Source organism: Perca flavescens, chromosome 9, assembly GCF_004354835.1.
Source record: "Perca flavescens isolate YP-PL-M2 chromosome 9, PFLA_1.0, whole genome shotgun sequence".
In the NCBI taxonomy this organism is placed as follows: Eukaryota; Metazoa; Chordata; class Actinopteri; order Perciformes; family Percidae; genus Perca; species Perca flavescens.
In genome coordinates, this window is record NC_041339.1 from 11,983,454 (window position 1) to 12,000,735 (window position 17,282).

General features: G+C 44.5%; 1 protein-coding gene across 6 annotated transcripts in view; it reads right to left on the minus strand.

Annotated features, from left to right (window-relative positions):
* Positions 1–16,324, minus strand: part of ralgps2 (Ral GEF with PH domain and SH3 binding motif 2) — a 93,384-nt gene extending 77,060 nt beyond the window's left edge. For 2 of the 6 annotated variants that reach the window (XM_028586974.1, XM_028586970.1), the window contains exon 1: positions 16,157–16,322. The gene's annotated coding sequence lies outside the window, so the exon portion shown is untranslated. Of the gene's footprint in view, positions 1–10,019; positions 10,074–11,751; positions 11,977–16,156 lie in introns of those variants that run through there. The other 4 variants (XM_028586977.1, XM_028586976.1, XM_028586971.1 and 1 more) reach the window with 3 other exon arrangements.
* Positions 16,325–17,282: the final 958 nt, after the last annotated feature.

The following is a 17,282-nucleotide window of genomic DNA, read 5'->3' on the forward strand; positions in this document are numbered from 1 at the left end:
ACACACACACACACACACACACACACACACACACACACACACACACACACACACACAGCTACACGCATGACTTCACCTAACACGGCATTGCCCTGTCTCCAGGGCCTGATACAACGACCAATTACAACTCAAACCACAAAGGGAGCGCTGCCGAGAGGAAAAAGCAGGTGAAGGATTGAGAAGGGGAGGGGGAACACAAATGTAAAACATTTGTGTTCAGCATAGTAGCAGCAAGGAGAACCAAAACCACCCACCCACACACACAAAACTAAACAACAACTAAATTTGATGAAAACAGAGAGACAGATTTTGCCTAATCTGGCCATGGCTGCCTCTCCTACTAATATGGGGAGTACTTATTATTCCCATCTGACCGCAGCTATGAAAGATAGATTATTTTGTTTTTCTCACAAGGCAGAACAATGTTACACTGTGTGCACCTTCCAGTTAGGGTGTGTGGGTGAGTGTGAGAGAGAAGGAAGCCGAGCCTGCATCAAATGGAAGAGGAGCAACAGCTGAGACTGGAGAAACAGCTGTATCTCTTCAACGCCTGCGCTCCTCCCCCCCCCCATCCCCTCTCTCCCTGAATGAGCCCCTCACACCCCTTTTCTGACCCCCCTCTCCCACAGAGCAGCATGGCCAGGGGCTACACTCTCAGCGCGCAGACACTACTGGCTTGAGCCTCCGCTCTCCTCTCAGAGGACAAGCACAGACAGGATGCATGTCCTACTAAACATTCGTCTATTGACTAAATATAGAAAAGACATTGTGTCCAGCAGCTTCCCAAATCCTCCCAGCCTTGTCAGAGCAACTATGAGACAAAGGGAAACCAAATAAGCACTCAGGTTATCCGTTCACACAAATAATTCTGAAATTGACCTTAACGATTTGTACAACATGCACACATGCTTTCCTACTGCTACTATTACATTGGAATTGTGTCTGGAATAAGCACAAGAGTTTCAATGTACTTTTATGTAAGGTCAGATGACATTTGCGTTTAATACACCAACAGAAATGGTGTGAATGAAATGAATGAACACCCAGTTTGACAGTTGGTGATGTGTCTAAGTGTATAACTATGGGCATATGAGAGCAAGTCTCAGTCTGCATGTCAAGACCTGACCTGTGGGAAAACCTGACAAAGGAGACAGGAAACAGGTTGTCTCGGTCACACAAATCAAACGGATTCTTTGAGATGACACAAAGAAACAGGTCTTCTTAGAACACAAATCAAACCTATTCATTCAGGTGCAGGATGGTACAAATTAGGGGTGCACGATTCGGAAAATGTCACGATTCAATATCGATTTTTAGGCTCACGATTCGATTCAAAAACTATTCTCGATTAAAAACAAAACAAAACGATTCACAGTATGTAAATGTAGTTACTTTTCCCTTATATATATATATATATATATACATACATACATACATATATATATTTTAAGGGTGTGACGAGATCTCGTTTTCCGAGATCTCGCGAGATTAAAACGTGACGAGATTTCTCGTCGAGGTGAAAAGTTGTCTCGTGAGGCGATGTTATGTCAGCGTGATGGAGCGTGAAATTACTATTGAAGATCCCCCTGCCACTTTTAAATCATTTGTGTGGCAACATTTTGGTTTTCCTGCGGAAATAATAAACGGAAAAAACCCGAATGCAAAAGCTAAGCAGAGATGGAGTGACCCTGCCCGGAAGAAGCCCGGGGCCCCCGTCTGGAGCCAGGCCCAGACGGCGGGCTCGTCGGCGAGCGCCTGGTGGCCGGGTTTGCCACGGAGCCCGGCCGGGCACAGCCCGAACAAGCTACGTGGCAACTCCCTCTCCATCCCATGGGCCCACCACCTGTGGGAGGAACCGTTGGGGTCGGGTGCGATGCCACATGGGTGGCAGTGAAGGTCAGGGGCCTCGACGGACCAGACCCGGGCGGCAGACGCTGGCTCTGGGGACGTGGAACGTCACCTCTCTGTGGGGGAAGGAGCCGGAACTGGTGCGGGAGGTGGGCGCTACCGGTTAGATCTGGTGGGGCTTACCTCACGCACAGTCTTGGTTCTGGAACCATACTCCTGGATAGGGGTGGACTCTTTTCTTCTCCGGAGTTGCCCAGGGTGTGAGGCGCCCGGGCGGGTGTGGGGATACTCACAAGCCCCGGCTGGCGCCCGCTGTGTTGGAGTTTACCCGGTGGGACGAGAGGGTCGCCTCCCCACGCCTGCGGGTTGTGGGGGAAAACTCTGACTGTTGTTTGTGCATATGCACCAAACAGGAGTTCGGAGTATTCAGCCTTCTTGGAGACCTTGACTGGAGTCCTGCATGGGGCTCCAGTGGGGGACTCCATTGTTCTGCTGGGGGACTTCAACGCACACGTGGGCAATGATGGAGACACCTGGAGGCGTGATTGGGAGGAACGGCCTCCCTGATCTAAACCAGAGTGGGTGTTTGTTGTTGGACTTCTGTGCTAGTCATGGATTGTCTATAACGAACACCATGTTCGAACATAGGGATGCTCATAAGTGTACCTGGTACCAGAGCACCCTAGGCCGAAGGTCAATGATCGATTTCATAATCGTTTCATCTGATCTGAGGCCGTATGTTTTGGACACTCGGGTGAAGAGAGGGGCAGAGCTGTCAACCGATCACCATCTGGTGGTGAGTTGGGTCAGGGGGTGGGGAAGACTCTGGACAGACCTGGTAAGCCCAAGCGTGTAGTGCGGGTAAATTGGGAACGTCTGGAGGAGGCCCTGTCCAACAGACTTTCAACTCACACCTCCGGCGGAGCTTTTTCGTGCATCCCTGTGGAGGCTGGGGCATTGAACCCAGTGGACAATGTTCAAAGTTTCCATTGCTGAAGCTGCGGCGAGGAGCTGTGGTCTTAGGGTCTTAGGTGCCTCAAGGGGCGGTAACCCACGAACACCGTGGTGGACACCGGTGGTCAGGGAAGCCGTCCGACTGAAGAAGGAGTCTTTCCGGGATATGTTATCCCGGAGGACTCGGAGGCAGTGCAGGGTACCGAAGGGCCCGAAGGGCTGCAGCCTCTGCCGTGAAAGAGGCAAAGCAGCGGGTGTGGGAGAAGTTTGGAGAAGACATGGAGAAGGACTTTCGGTCGGCACCAAAGTGCTTCTGGAAAACTGTTCGCCACCTCAGGAGGGGGAAGGGGAACCATCCAAGCTGTGTACAGTAAGGATGGGACACTGTTGACCTCAACTGAGGAGGTAATAGGGCGGTGGAAGGAGCACTTTGAGGAACTCCTGAATCCGACTAATACGCCCTCTATGTTAGAGGCAGAGCTGGAGGATAATGGGGGATTGTCGTCGATTTCCCAGGCGGAAGTCACTGATGTAGTCAAACAACTACACAGTGGCAAAGCCCGGGGATTGATGAGATCCGTCCAGAAATGCTCAAGGCTCTGGGTGTGGAGGGGCTGTCCTGGTTGACACGCCTTTTCAACATTGCGTGGAAGTTTGGGACGGTGCCAAAGGAGTGGCAGACTGGGGTGGTGGTTCCCCTTTTTAAAAAGGGGGACCAGAGGGTGTGTGCCAATTATAGGGGTATCACACTTCTCAGCCTCCCTGGTAAAGTCTACTCCAAGGTGCTGGAAAGGAGGGTTCGGCCGATAGTCGAACCTCGGGTTGAGGAGGAACAATGCGGATTCCGTCCTGGTCGTGGAACAACGGACCAGCTCTTCACTCTCGCAAGGATCCTGGAGGGAGCCTGGGAGTATGCCCAACCGGTCTACATGTGTTTTGTGGATTTGGAGAAGGCGTATGACCGGGTCCCCCGGGAGATACTGTGGGAGGTGCTGCGGGAGTATGGGGTGAGGGGGTCTCTTCTCAGGGCCATCCAATCTCTGTACAACCAAAGCGAGAGCTGTGTCCGGGTTCTCGGTAGTAAGTCGGACTCGTTTCAGGTGAGGGTTGGCCTCCGCCAGGGCTGCGCTTTGTCACCAATCCTGTTTGTAGTATTTATGGACAGGATATCGAGGCCTAGTCGGGGTGGGGAGGGTTTGCAGTTTGGTGGGCTGGGGATCTCATCGCTGCTCTTTGCAGATGATGTGGTCCTGATGGCATCATCGGCCTGCGACCTTCAGCACTCACTGGATCGGTTCGCAACCGAGTGTGAAGCGGTTGGGATGAGGATCAGCACCTCTAAATCTGAGGCCATGGTTCTCAGCAGGAAACCGATGGAATGCCTTCTCCAGGTAGGGAATGAGTCCTTACCCCAAGTGAAGGAGTTCAAGTACCTTGGGGTTGTGTTCGCGAGTGAGGGGACAATGGAGCGGGAGATTGGTCGGAGAATCGGGCGCAGCGGGTGCGGTATTGCATTCAATCTATCGCACCGTTGTAGACGAAAAAGAGAGCTTAGCCAGAAGGCAAAGCTCTCGATCTACCGGTCAGTTTTCGTTCCTACCCTCACCTATGGTCATGAAGGCTGGGTCATGACCGAAAGAACGAGATCCAGGGTACAAGCGGCGAAATGGGTTTCCTCAGGAGGGTGGCTGGCGTCTCCCTTAGAGATAGGGTGAGAAGCTCAGTCATCCGTGAGGAGCTCGGAGTAGAGCCGCTGCTCCTTTGCGTCGAAAGGAGCCAGTTGAGGTGGTTCGGGCATCTGGTAAGGATGCCCCCTGGGCGCCTCCCTAGGGAGGTGTTCCAGGCACGTCCAGCTGGGAGGAGGCCTCGGGGAAGACCCAGGACTAGGTGGAGGGATTATATCTCCAACCTGGCCTGGGAACGCCTCGGGATCCCCCAGTCGGAGCTGGTTAATGTTGCTCGGGAAAGGGAAGTTTGGGGTCCCCTGCTGGAACTGCTCCCCCCGCGACCCGACACCGGATAAGCGGACGAAGATGGATGGATGGATGGATAATAAACGGCGAAAGAGTGACAGACAAGACGAACGCAATATGTAAACATTGTAAGAAAAAAATGCCGTATACCGCGGCTAACACGAGCACTATGCAAAAACACTTACAGCACCACCACAGCTCTCTACTAACTACTGCACCCGCGATGAAAACATTAAAAGGGCAAACAACTCTAAAAGCCTTTGCATCTCTGCCACCGGTAAGTGTAAGAGCCACGGCAATAACGAGGGACATAGGCGTTTTCATTGCAGCTGATATGAGGCCATTTTCTGTGGTGGAAAATGTTGGATTTCGGCGACTCCTCCACACACTGGAAACGAGGTACGTCATCCCATCACGCGCGCATTTAACTCGCACTGTAGTCCCAAACCTCTACAAAGAAGCCAAGGTCAGTTGAATAAAAAAAAACTATTTTCCATTCATATATTTCATCGAGGGTTTCTTCAAATTTTTTTTTTTAAATCTCGTCTCGTTCTCGTAAACCCAATCTCGTGATGTGTCTCGTCGAGTAAGTGTCTCGTCACACCCCTAATATATATATATATATATATATATATATATATATATATATATATATATATATATATATATATATATATATATATTAGAGGTGTGAATCTTCTCTGATCTCCCAATTCGATTACGATTATCATGTCAGCGACTCAATTCGATATCTCACGATGCGTCAAATACATTTTTCTATTAAAGCCATGTAGGATATGTAATTCATAGCTTTTCAAGCTTCAAAAAGAAAAACATTCTGTGCTCTAATACTAAATAAATTGGACAGATAAAACTACAGCACTGAGCACATGGCACGTCCTGAATGTGCAAAACATAATATGTAAACAGAAATGTTGTTAGGCCTACATTAAATTGTAAACAGAAATAATCGATTATGAGCCTGACGATTATCGTGCAGCATCGTCCATGTCCACAATTTGATGCATCGATTATTTGATTAATTTCAACACGATAGATAGATAGCTAGATGGATAGCTCAGTACATTCATGTGGATTTTTTATTTAGTATCTTTTATTGTCCATATTATTCATGTGTATTTGTTTGTTATTTGACCATCCTGTTATGATGTATGTGTATGTTGTGTGTGATGTCTAAGATATTGGGACCTTGAATTTCAATAAAGTATCTATCGATTACAGTAGACATATAATAAAAAAATTAAATAAAAATGAATACATTTTTGGAATTCTATGTATAGATTTTGAATCGGTAGAGCTTGAATCGCAATTTGAATACCAATATGTATACACTGCGTTCTAAAAAGGCCAAAAAGCCCACAGTGTACCTTGTTGGGAAAAATGTTGGGAGCGCAAACAGAAGAAAGAGGAGAGAGAGAGAAAGAATGAGAGGTGGAATCACGTTTGTCTGTATCTGATCTATTGTCTTTGGCAAGGTTCAGGACGAAGTTCACAAGTTTCCGTGACATAGCCAAGGTTCAGCTCACAGATAGGCTCCCAAGCCAAAACACTCCGGGTTTAGACAGATAGACGAGGCTATGTTGTGAGACCACAAAGCCTCGTCTCTCTGACAGACTGCTGGATTGGGAGAATATGCAGGGGAAGTAGAAGGGTGCGGCATCTCTCGGTTTGTGTACAATTGGACCGGGGGGAGGGAGGGGGGGGGGGGAGGGGTATGCATCCATTTCATTCAAAACTCCTGAGCACACACACATTTGTCCAAAGTAGTAAGAGCAAGAAAGTATTAGGAGCAGCAATCGTAGAACTTAGGGCTCAGGCATATGCTGAATGCTGAATGCGAGTGTACTCACTCGGCTGGAGATCTGTTTCTGAAGATCTGGGGACGGAGGTTACAAGTTGTGATGTGATGGACGATGCTGGAAATATGCTTGGTAGCTAGTTACTTATTTAGGACACAGTCAAAACGCATGCAGTCTAAAGCAACAGCATTTCAACACACTCCGTTGATGTTCATAAGGGCTCTTAGGGCTGGGCGATATGCAGAAAATCAAATATCACGATATTTTTGACCAAATACCTCGACATCGATACCGCAAGGATATTGTAGTGTTGACTATTGGTGCTTCCACAAAATATTGACACAATGAGATTTTTGATAAATAATCATCAGTAATGTGGATATAATGACTAAGTGGGTAAAGGCAAATAATAGAACAGCTACAACAGTGTCAAGGCTGCTCACCTTTGACCCTACTCACCCCATTTACCTAAAAACACCTACAACCTGACACGCCAACCCTGGCTAACACACAGCCAGGTGAGCTGAGCCGATGATGACCTAGGACTGCAAAATTAAAATCGACTATTACTCACAATCTCCATTTAGGCTTCCCACTATTAAATAAACAATCCACTGTGATGTTGAAAATGCTTCCTCGGCTCATAGAAACTTCCACTGCCAGGGTTTCTGCCAGTGTATTGCCTGCCGGGCCGAGGTTTTTTTAATGTTGTTGTTTTTTTTTTTTTAAATGTGTTACACAAGTAGCACTTCTGTGTGAGAAATAGAATAGAATAGCTGTGTCTCAATTCAGAGGTTAGCCTACATCCTTCAGAGGCTGCATTTGTAGACCAACTGCGTATAATTCAGGAATAAGGACAGGCAGGGAGTCAAGTTTGCCTTTAACTAAAGTATTGACATTTTGGTTACACTTTACTTGAAAGGTATCTACATAAGAGTGACATGACACTCATGAACGTGTCATAAACATTATAAACAAGTCATAAACGTTTATGACATAACGCTTCTTTTAGTAAGGGTCATTCGGTTTTTGCCATGACAAGTTATGGTTAGGGTTAGAGTTAATTTGTCATCACTGTCACTCTTATGTAGATACCTCCCTGTGTGGTTAGTTGGCGATCCTGATTTATCCAGAGTTTAGGCACATTTTGACACACAGACATTTTCTATATCAAGTGCTGGCCTAGTCCTACCTGACAAAACCTAGCGACTAGGGATGCACCGATCTGACTTTTTCAGTCCCGACACAGATGCCTGGGCTTTGTGTTTCTGTCGATACCCGATACCGATCCCGTTGTTGACTTAATAATACACTGTAGACCTTGTACCTTCCTTTCACCATGTGGAAGAGACTAAAAGCCCCAGACTTTCCTAACTAAACATCACTTTCTAACTAAGACAAAATAACAGATGTAATGCATTGAATTCTTATTTATTTGTACACTCAACTCTTCCAGCATGCGACACACGTGCGACAGAGAAAAAAAAAAAAAAAAAAAAAAAAAAACTAACAAAACTGGATGACTGCCCGTGGATCTGTTAAAAGGTACAATATGTAACATTTCTGCTTTAAAATGTCTTAAAATGACCATACCTATGTTATATATTTTTTATGAGTGGTGTAGTTACACTATCCCAAATGTTTCCACCAAATGTCAAACCCAGAGAAATCTGTTATTTTATCTTCAGACACGGCACGTTTCCTTTAGTCGCCCGTCAGTGGCGTCATATAACCTTTCACCCTCCGGTGACTAACTTCCGTCAGAACACTGGCACCAAGATGATACGTTCAGGAGTAATTGTAAATCATACAATGTCACAGAAAAAAAAAAAATACCTGTAACCGTAATATTGCTTTTTTTGTCATACAGCATCATTTTGTGATTAATTACATCCCACTTTTTAATCACAGCAATACAACAGAGACCTTATCTATTTTGAAAGTTCAATATCGAGACCAGCTTGACGTTACTTCAATGTGCTAACGTTGATGCTAAAGCTTTGTGGGTAACATTATGAGGTTACAACATCGTTCAACATGCTAATAGTTATTTTAGTATTACTGTTTCGACCACAGCTAACAGGACTGAGCTAACCCACGAATAACTTCACTAGTAACGTTAACGTTAGCTGTATAGATAGACGATTAATCTAATGCTAATTTAGCCAAAGTAGCACACCCCGGTCTGTCTTCCTCACTCCCCCGGCGCAGAGAGACTCAGTCGGGATGACAGCTGACAACAGCCCCGGGAGATAGAGCTAAGTAGTTACCATTAGCCCCCAGTCAGCTATCAGCCAGCTACTTTCATTACAGCAACCCCCGGCCAGAACTTATCTCCAGTGCCTGGTGCTCACGACGCCAACGGCAGTTTAATTAAACTTCGGGAAACAGACTATATCAGACCCAGCACCGAGTCACAACTAGAGATTGCTTCCCGATACCGATTCCGATACCTGAACTTGCGTATCGGCCGATACCGAGTACCGATCCGATACCAGAGTGTCATATATTTCATTATGTTTTAACAGCTGTATACTACTATCCCTGTATGGATGTGATATGATTTCTATCTTTGTTGTCGGTCTGGCTCAGGTTAAACTCTTTGTGAAACATGAACAAACACAAACAATGAATGCCCCAGAACTTTCTTTTATTCTCCAGTTTGACAGTCAGTTATAACGGAAAAAGAACATAAATAAACTACTTTAATGTAGATTTTCTTTAGGGCTTTATTACGTGGTATCGGATCAGTGCATAAACTCCAGTACTTCCCGATACCAGCGTTTTAGGCAGTATCGGAGCCCATACCGATACTGGTATCGGTACATCTCTAGTCACAACAGCAGCTATCCATGGCGGTAGCTAGCTACATCTCCGTAGCGCTACCGATGTATGTGCCGAAAATCTCCTCCCTGCCGAATTTCTCCCCCCTTTGCGTTTAGCCGTCTTTACGGTTAGATAAATTAACCCAACAAAAGGTGGGATAAGCACCGAAACGAAAAGTTAAGATTACTGATAAGTCAAGGGGAGATAATTCTGGGCAGCTGGGAGATGTTCTGCTACTGCACAACAGGCATCGACCGTCCTAGCTCGCTGTCGCGGAGATCCCCCCGGCAATCCCCACCCACACCCGTCTCTCAGACTCGTTTAGTAGCTAGCTAGCGTTACAACAAACCCCGTCCGCCCCGGTGTTGAAACCATCCAAAAGGTGACATTGATAATGTGAAATATTTTGTGTTTTAGCTGCTGGCTACTGTTAGCTTGCTGGCTCACTAGCTAACTGGTCAGCTACAAATAAAAATCTAATCAAGAAAAACTTAATTATGTTGGGGAAACTGCAGCTATTTTATTACAATAACATGAATAAACGTAACGTGAATAAACTTGAATGGGTAAACTCGTCCGTGAAATGATGCATTCTTACCGGCAGCTCAGGTGTTAAACACTAAAAACTCTCATAATTCCACGGAACTTCCCAACGTCATCAAAAGTCCAGTTTCACCGTCCATCGTTTTGGTTGAGAGACCCCTAGCGGCAGAAAGTTACATATTGTACGTTTAATTCTTCCGATCCAGCTATTTTGTCAACATCGGGACCAATATCCGATCTTAATATCAGATCGGTGAACCCCTACTAGCAACTATAACAAGGCAGAGGCCACAAAAAAGCTTGAGAGTGCAATATTTCAACACTACACAGACAAACACACACACACACACACACACACACACACACACACACACACACACACACACACACACACACACACACACACACACACACACACACACACACAGTCACATGAGCTTGACCAAAAGCCAGAAAAGGGAAGACCTGGGGTTTCCTCACATTTGACAAGAGAGTAACCCTATACAAATGCTTGTAGGTGAAGGTATCTCAATTAAATTGAATACCAGAATGGCTCACACAAACTAACTAACTAACTTTGTGTTACACTAGAGATGTTCCGATACCGATACCAGTATCGGTATCGGCTCCAATACTGCCTAAAACGCTGGTATCGGGAAGTACTGGAGTTTATGCACCGATCCGATACCACGTAATAAAGCCCTAAAGAAAATCTACATTAAAGTAGTTTATTTATGTTCTTTTTCCGTTATAACTGACTGTCAAACTGGAGAATAAAAGAAAGTTCTGGGGCATTCATTGTTTGTGTTTGTTCATGTTTCACAAAGAGTTTAACCTGAGCCAGACCGACAACAAAGATAGAAATCATATCACATCCATACAGGGATAGTAGTATACAGCTGTTAAAACATAATGAAATATATGACACTCTGGTATCGGATCGGTACTCGGTATCGGCCGATACGCAAGTTTAGGTATCGGAATCGGGAAGCAAAAAAGTGGTATCGGGCCATCTCTATGTTACACAATTTACGATTACACAAACTCCCTATTTTCTGAAATGTTGTGACATTTAATATCCATGCAGTACAAGCTCCAGTGTTTCATCAAATCCTGTTTCCAGCTGCTTGTTCAATAAGGACCAACATCCACAGGCTGACATGGCAGATGACGTCAGAAGAGATCTGCCTCTTGATTCAAAAGATCAGCTATAACTCTGCACAACTCCACACAACCACATGCTGTTTACAAGTAGGGCTTGGTATTATTAACCCCAAATACTATTTAGGTTTGGTTTACGTATACGGTGAAGATTCACGTATGCCTTGTGAGAAGTTTGGCTCATTTAAAATCAAAGAGCAGCGTTTATACTAAGCAAGGATTTTGAAAGGAGTCATTTTGTCATTGTAACTGAAAGTCATGGTACCTGACTTTCAGTTACAATGACAAAATGACTGGCACTAGTGATCTCAAATGAGACATGTTTACAAAAGTCCCCAGAGGTTAAGAAGAAGGGGGGGGAGGAGGAAGCAGCAAGTAGGGGAGGGGTGTGGGCTGGTGAATGTAGTACATGTCAAGGCATCGTGGGGGATACTGCCCAATAATTACACAGAATGAATCTTAGGCGGACAAGACGGGACTAAAATAGCATCAGATCCCACTCACAACAAGAAAGCAAGATGAAAAAGAAACAGAGTGAAGTAACACAAAAAGGAGAAGCTAGGAGAGAATGGCTTAAGAGAGAAGAGAGAAGCTAGCGAGACAGAGTTGCGCAGCAGTCCACTCACCATGTAGCCCTTCATGTGTGAGCCACTCCCATCAGTAGTTAAATTCAGGCTAAAACGTTCCCAAAGCCCAAGGCCTGCTGTCGCCACTCAGCCCATTGTGACGCGCGTTTAGCAGGGTGCGTGTCTGTCTGCGTGTAAGAGATTCAGCCGTCAGTCACGAGTGGCCCTCTGTTTACAGTCTCCGCTTCAACATGGTGTGTGTCCAGCTGCTCTCTGTGGCCTCGACTAGGGATGCACAATATATAAAATCAGGTTTTTTCATATGGTCATCGCGATATCAACTGCCGCAATATACACATCGCGAAAGGCTGCGACATATTGCGATAGACACTCAGATTTTTTTGTGTTAGTTGAAAGAAAATATCAGTAGAAAATTACAGTTTAAAAAGATACGGTCACTTTAGTGGTGTCTTTTATATTCAATTCAATGTTAAATTTGTTGGAAAATATTTCCTTTCGTTAGTTTTAAATTCAACAAGCATTTTTTTTGTATTTCAGCAGAATACTGAAAGCAGCGGAACGGAGTACACTTTAATATCAATTTATCACAAGAAATATCGTTATCGCGATATTCAACAACGTCATCGCATATTTTCCTCATATTGTGCAGCCCTAGCCTCTACTTTTCCTGTGATGACAACACAGCAGGAACCACATGGCAAATACACTCATAACAAAATCCAGAGGCCGTTTTTGCACAACTTCCTCAAATGCTGTGTACAACAACAACAATAATAAGGCACATTGCCCAATTCACGCAGTGAAACGTAGGGTCTCTGAGAATTCTGGAGTGAGAGCGAGGACATGCGTGACCCTTGTCTTTTATCTTCCTTTTCACACGTATGCACACAGTCAGCTAGTCAGGTGCTCGCCAAGCTCACATCTACAACACCCACTTCACCCAACTGCCAGCAACATTACAAACACCTTATATATATATATATATATATATATATATATATATATATATATATATATATATATATATATATATATATATATATATATATATATATAAAGTCTTTAAACACACAATATCATTATCAGTGTTACAAAACAACTTGTCAAGCGCAGAGACTTATATATCACTCCCAACAGTAACTGAGACGTCGGCTGACTTCGGGGTGTCGACATGAAAACCAGAGCAGTAAATGAACACCGATAGCTAGCTTTATATTTGCACTTGGTGTGACAGAAGCGAGGCTGGGAAGGCATCGGAGGAAGAGTGTGACGACATGTGACTTCGCAGTTCCATCTGTGCCGAATGGGATGTGCCAGACACGCGCATAAAGTTACCCTGGCAACTGAGCAACAGCTCTGGTTGGAGGTCACAGAGTTTTATCTCTGATGATGCAGACCAAAAAAAAAAAGAAAGAAAAAAAAAGGCCTCTAGAATAGGTATAGCACTAAGAAAGAAGCTCACCAGATGACTGCTTATTCACTCAGGGAGGGAAGTCAAATAGAAAGTGGCACTCTTGCTTCACAGAAATACACACAGAGGAACATTTCACATAAACTGTGTAGTGATTGAACATGATGCAATGCTGAGCAGAGAAACAACTTGAGAAAGCCCGAGATTGAACTTGATGACGCAAAAGCCCCACCGTGTGTTATCCCTTTCTCTTGTAAACACAGAGCTCTGATGCTAAGAAGGGAGTTTACACACACACACACACACACACACACACACACACACACACACACACACACACACACACACACACACACACACACACACACACACACACACACACACACACACACACACACACACACACACACACACACACACACACACACACACACACACACACACACACACACACACACAGGGATTAGTTTAGCCCAGAAAGTGGAGGTGGTATGTAAAGTTACAGCGGGACGATTTCTATAATAATAAAAAAAAAGTAGCTTCAATGACATTGAGGAGTTTTAACCAAACATGTATAATGATTCAGAAATGGAAAACTGCGATTGCATCTATGAAGGTATATCCTCCAAATGGTTTTCTCCCTCTGGTTGCAACATAACCAAATGTTTCAGTTGAACACGCTTGGCTTACACCGCCTCGCAAAGACAAAGCATTTAGCCACAGATAATTGTGTTATACTCAAAGTGATGTCATTTAAAAAATAAGAACAGCACTCTAACCAAGGGCGCTTCGGCATATCCTCCAGGCGCTCACAACGTTCCTGTTGGCAAGCAACAGATAGGCCTATGCAACGTGACGCTTTTTGTTTACAGCCAGGAAGAGAGAGACGAAGAACAGGATAAACCCCAAAACACACAATGATAAATCAAGGCAGCATTTGTAAACAGGCGCACAGATGGGCCTTGTGTTGCTTCAGACCTTCGCTGGTAGAACACTGAATCAACCATATTGTAATTGGATTAAAACCTAAGCCGTAGTACTAAGACTACTTGAGTAAACGTTTCAGATGTACACTGCGCTGACCACTGTCCTGAAGGTGAAACTTTCACTGGTGATCTTTACCAAAATTGCAGCTCTCTCCTGGGTTTAGCCTACATCAAAAACCAAAAAGGAATTCCAAAACAGATTCCTTCTCCCACATATGGAGGACTTGAGGACATCCTGCATTTGGAAATAATTAGGTTTCATCTCCCTTTTGGTCTGTTCCTATCTAACCACTCAATCAAACAATGCTTTCAGAACCAGCATGTCCGCAATTATCAACTTAATATCCAACGAATAAATAGATACTGAAGCCATTTCACTGTTAAACAAGACAGCTGAAGCCAATGAGATTGTTTCAGTCTTTACTGCACAAGATGACACCGCAGCACTGTGAAAGGCATGTCAGGCATGAGTCTGAACCAGTGACCTGGGGGTCATATGTTAAGTGTTGAGAACAGCAGCTCCACACAACCATGCTAAATATCGATATGGAACATTCCTTAATGTCCTTTAAAATGGGGAGCGAGGGGCGAGCAACAGGACACTGACAAAGAGTGTGTTAGATGGGAGGATTGAGGGAGGCTTTGTTTAAGAATAAGGAAGGCCTAATAGCGAGAGAAGTAAAGAAAAAAAAAAGGCCTGAATTCAGCTTAGAACAAATTCTGCTAATCTAATAATGCTAAACTAATAGACCTGGCCCACTCAAGTGTGTGTGTGTGTGCTCCCGGAACATGAACGTATCTGTGGATATTCCTGACCTCACAAAATTAGGGAACAATGACAGATCAAATTTGGTTTAGTCAGACAGCTCTCAGTTTTCAGGTTTTAGCAATGCAGATTATGAGAACATGGTAAACTGTTATCAGACCGCCATTATAATTTTGAGACTGAATAGTCAACATACCTTCAGCCTTAAGACTGACAAATGTTAGGTATGTATATACTTTTTTAGAATTGATGACCATCACTTATTTATTTAAACTGAAATTATTGATCAACAAATGAGATTACATTTATAGGAGGTAGACGGTAATCAGACGCATGTAGAACATAGATTTCTGATTGGTGAGTGCTTTATTTGAGAAACACCTAACGTTACCAGCTGGACTTGGAAAGAACCCGTCGAGCTTGTACTCTGAAAGTTTCCCTCATTTAAATCATTTCACGGCATCGAGGTCGACAAGCGTTGGTCACCCCTTTTACCAGACTCAATAATACACTCACGACTCGTCTTTAGTGCGTTTTCTATAACCGACATCTGCTATGGCTATACACAGTATTGTTCGTGGGTGAACCCACGCCACACCCAAAGCACTCCCCGGAGGGCAACTGGGGTGTGTGTGTGCGTGTGTGCGTGTGTGCAGGGGTCCATCGCCAATGAGCTATCCACAGCAGAGCGCCTGCAGTAGGTATTTTCTGTTGGGCTAACAGCACAAACGGGAGATAAAGTCCCCGAAACAGAAGTGAACTGTGTACCGACTAAATTGAAAAAAGTGACTGCAAGGGAGGAATCACAAATTGCTAACTCACTGACTCTCTCGACACTCTTTTCTCAACGGTTTCCAGATTAGCGTGTTGCAATTCTAGCTAGCTTGATTCGTTAGCTAACTTAGCTTGGTGAGGGAGCGCATGATTTATTATTAGCATACATCAAACTCCTCGGTTCTGCTTCTCGGCGTGCGGTGGGGCGACCGTTTCTTCACGTGGGTGAAAAAGAAAACAAAAATAATGGCTAAACTAAACCTCGGCAACCAGCAACAGATAGCCTGCGTTAGAAAACCCAAAACAAGTCGTTTGTCTCGCATGTCCTTGTCCCCTCCTCTTGATGGATGCCGATTTACTTTGATAACGGAGCATCCTGCCTATAAAAACAAACACATCCAAACCGTTCGTGGGGCTCGACGTTACGTTAGCTAGCTACCTCGGCGGCTGGGGACGGATTTTGTAAAGGATGTGGCAAACTTTGCCACATACTGTTCTTTAACTCACCGAAGTGCGCCGTTTTCTTCTTCTGATATTCCAGCGGGTATATCAGAAAGCAGCAGACAGCTAACAGTTTGTGGGCTAACGTGCAGGACACGACGCTGCGCCTCGCAACAGCTGTGTTCTGTTTTGAATGAGGGCTGAGGAGACACACGGGCGGAGCTAGCGCGCAAGCGGACCAGTCCGCCCATCCTTCTCAACACACCGGGGTAGTTTTGTTCCGACAGAGACTGTGTGTCAGAGTCTACATTATCTACATGTTGCTGATACAGCGTGGGTTAAATGTATATTAAAATAAATATCGACAGATGAATGGCACCCCGTGCATATTAGGGACAAAGCGCCCTGTGAGATTTGAAAAGGGCGCAAAGTTCATGTCTTTGATTCGGACTCCCTCTTGTGGTCTAACCACAGTTGTGCCAGAACCAGTGAATGTAAAACTATCAAGTATTACATGCGGGTTTTAGGACAATGTCCTCCTGTTTTTAACCATTCTTAATACAAAGAATTATTTCTTTTTTCTTAAGATTTTTTTTGGGCTTTTTCCACCTTTAATAGATATGAACGGGGAAGACATGCAGGAAACCGTCTGACTCGAACCCTGGACCATCTGCGTTGAGGAATAAACCTCTCTCTCTCTCTCTCTCTCTCTATATATATATATATATATATATATGCACCTGCTTTACCAACTGAGCTAACCGGCCATGATGTTTGCATGTTTAAATTATATTTTGCCCATTACTGTTACACTCGAGTGCTCAAACTTCACAATTTAAAGGGCTTCACATTTGTCATATCTGGTCGAGGTTTTTTTCAATTAAATTAAATATGGTCCCATTATGCCACACACACTAGATATATTTATACATAGTATTGTATGAAGGTTGACGACATGACAAGTTGATCTGATGACACTTACTTCAAACTAACCCTAAGCTTTTGCCTAATCATTTCCACATATGGTCTTTTAAATGCATTATTAATAATCCACTACTGTACATGAATTATAATTCATTTTATTGCATTACATTTCTATCTATACATTTGGCTGATATCTACCAACAGATAGTCGAGTAATCCCGGAATTTGAATGTCTACGTACTGTAAATGAGGCAAACACATTCATAGC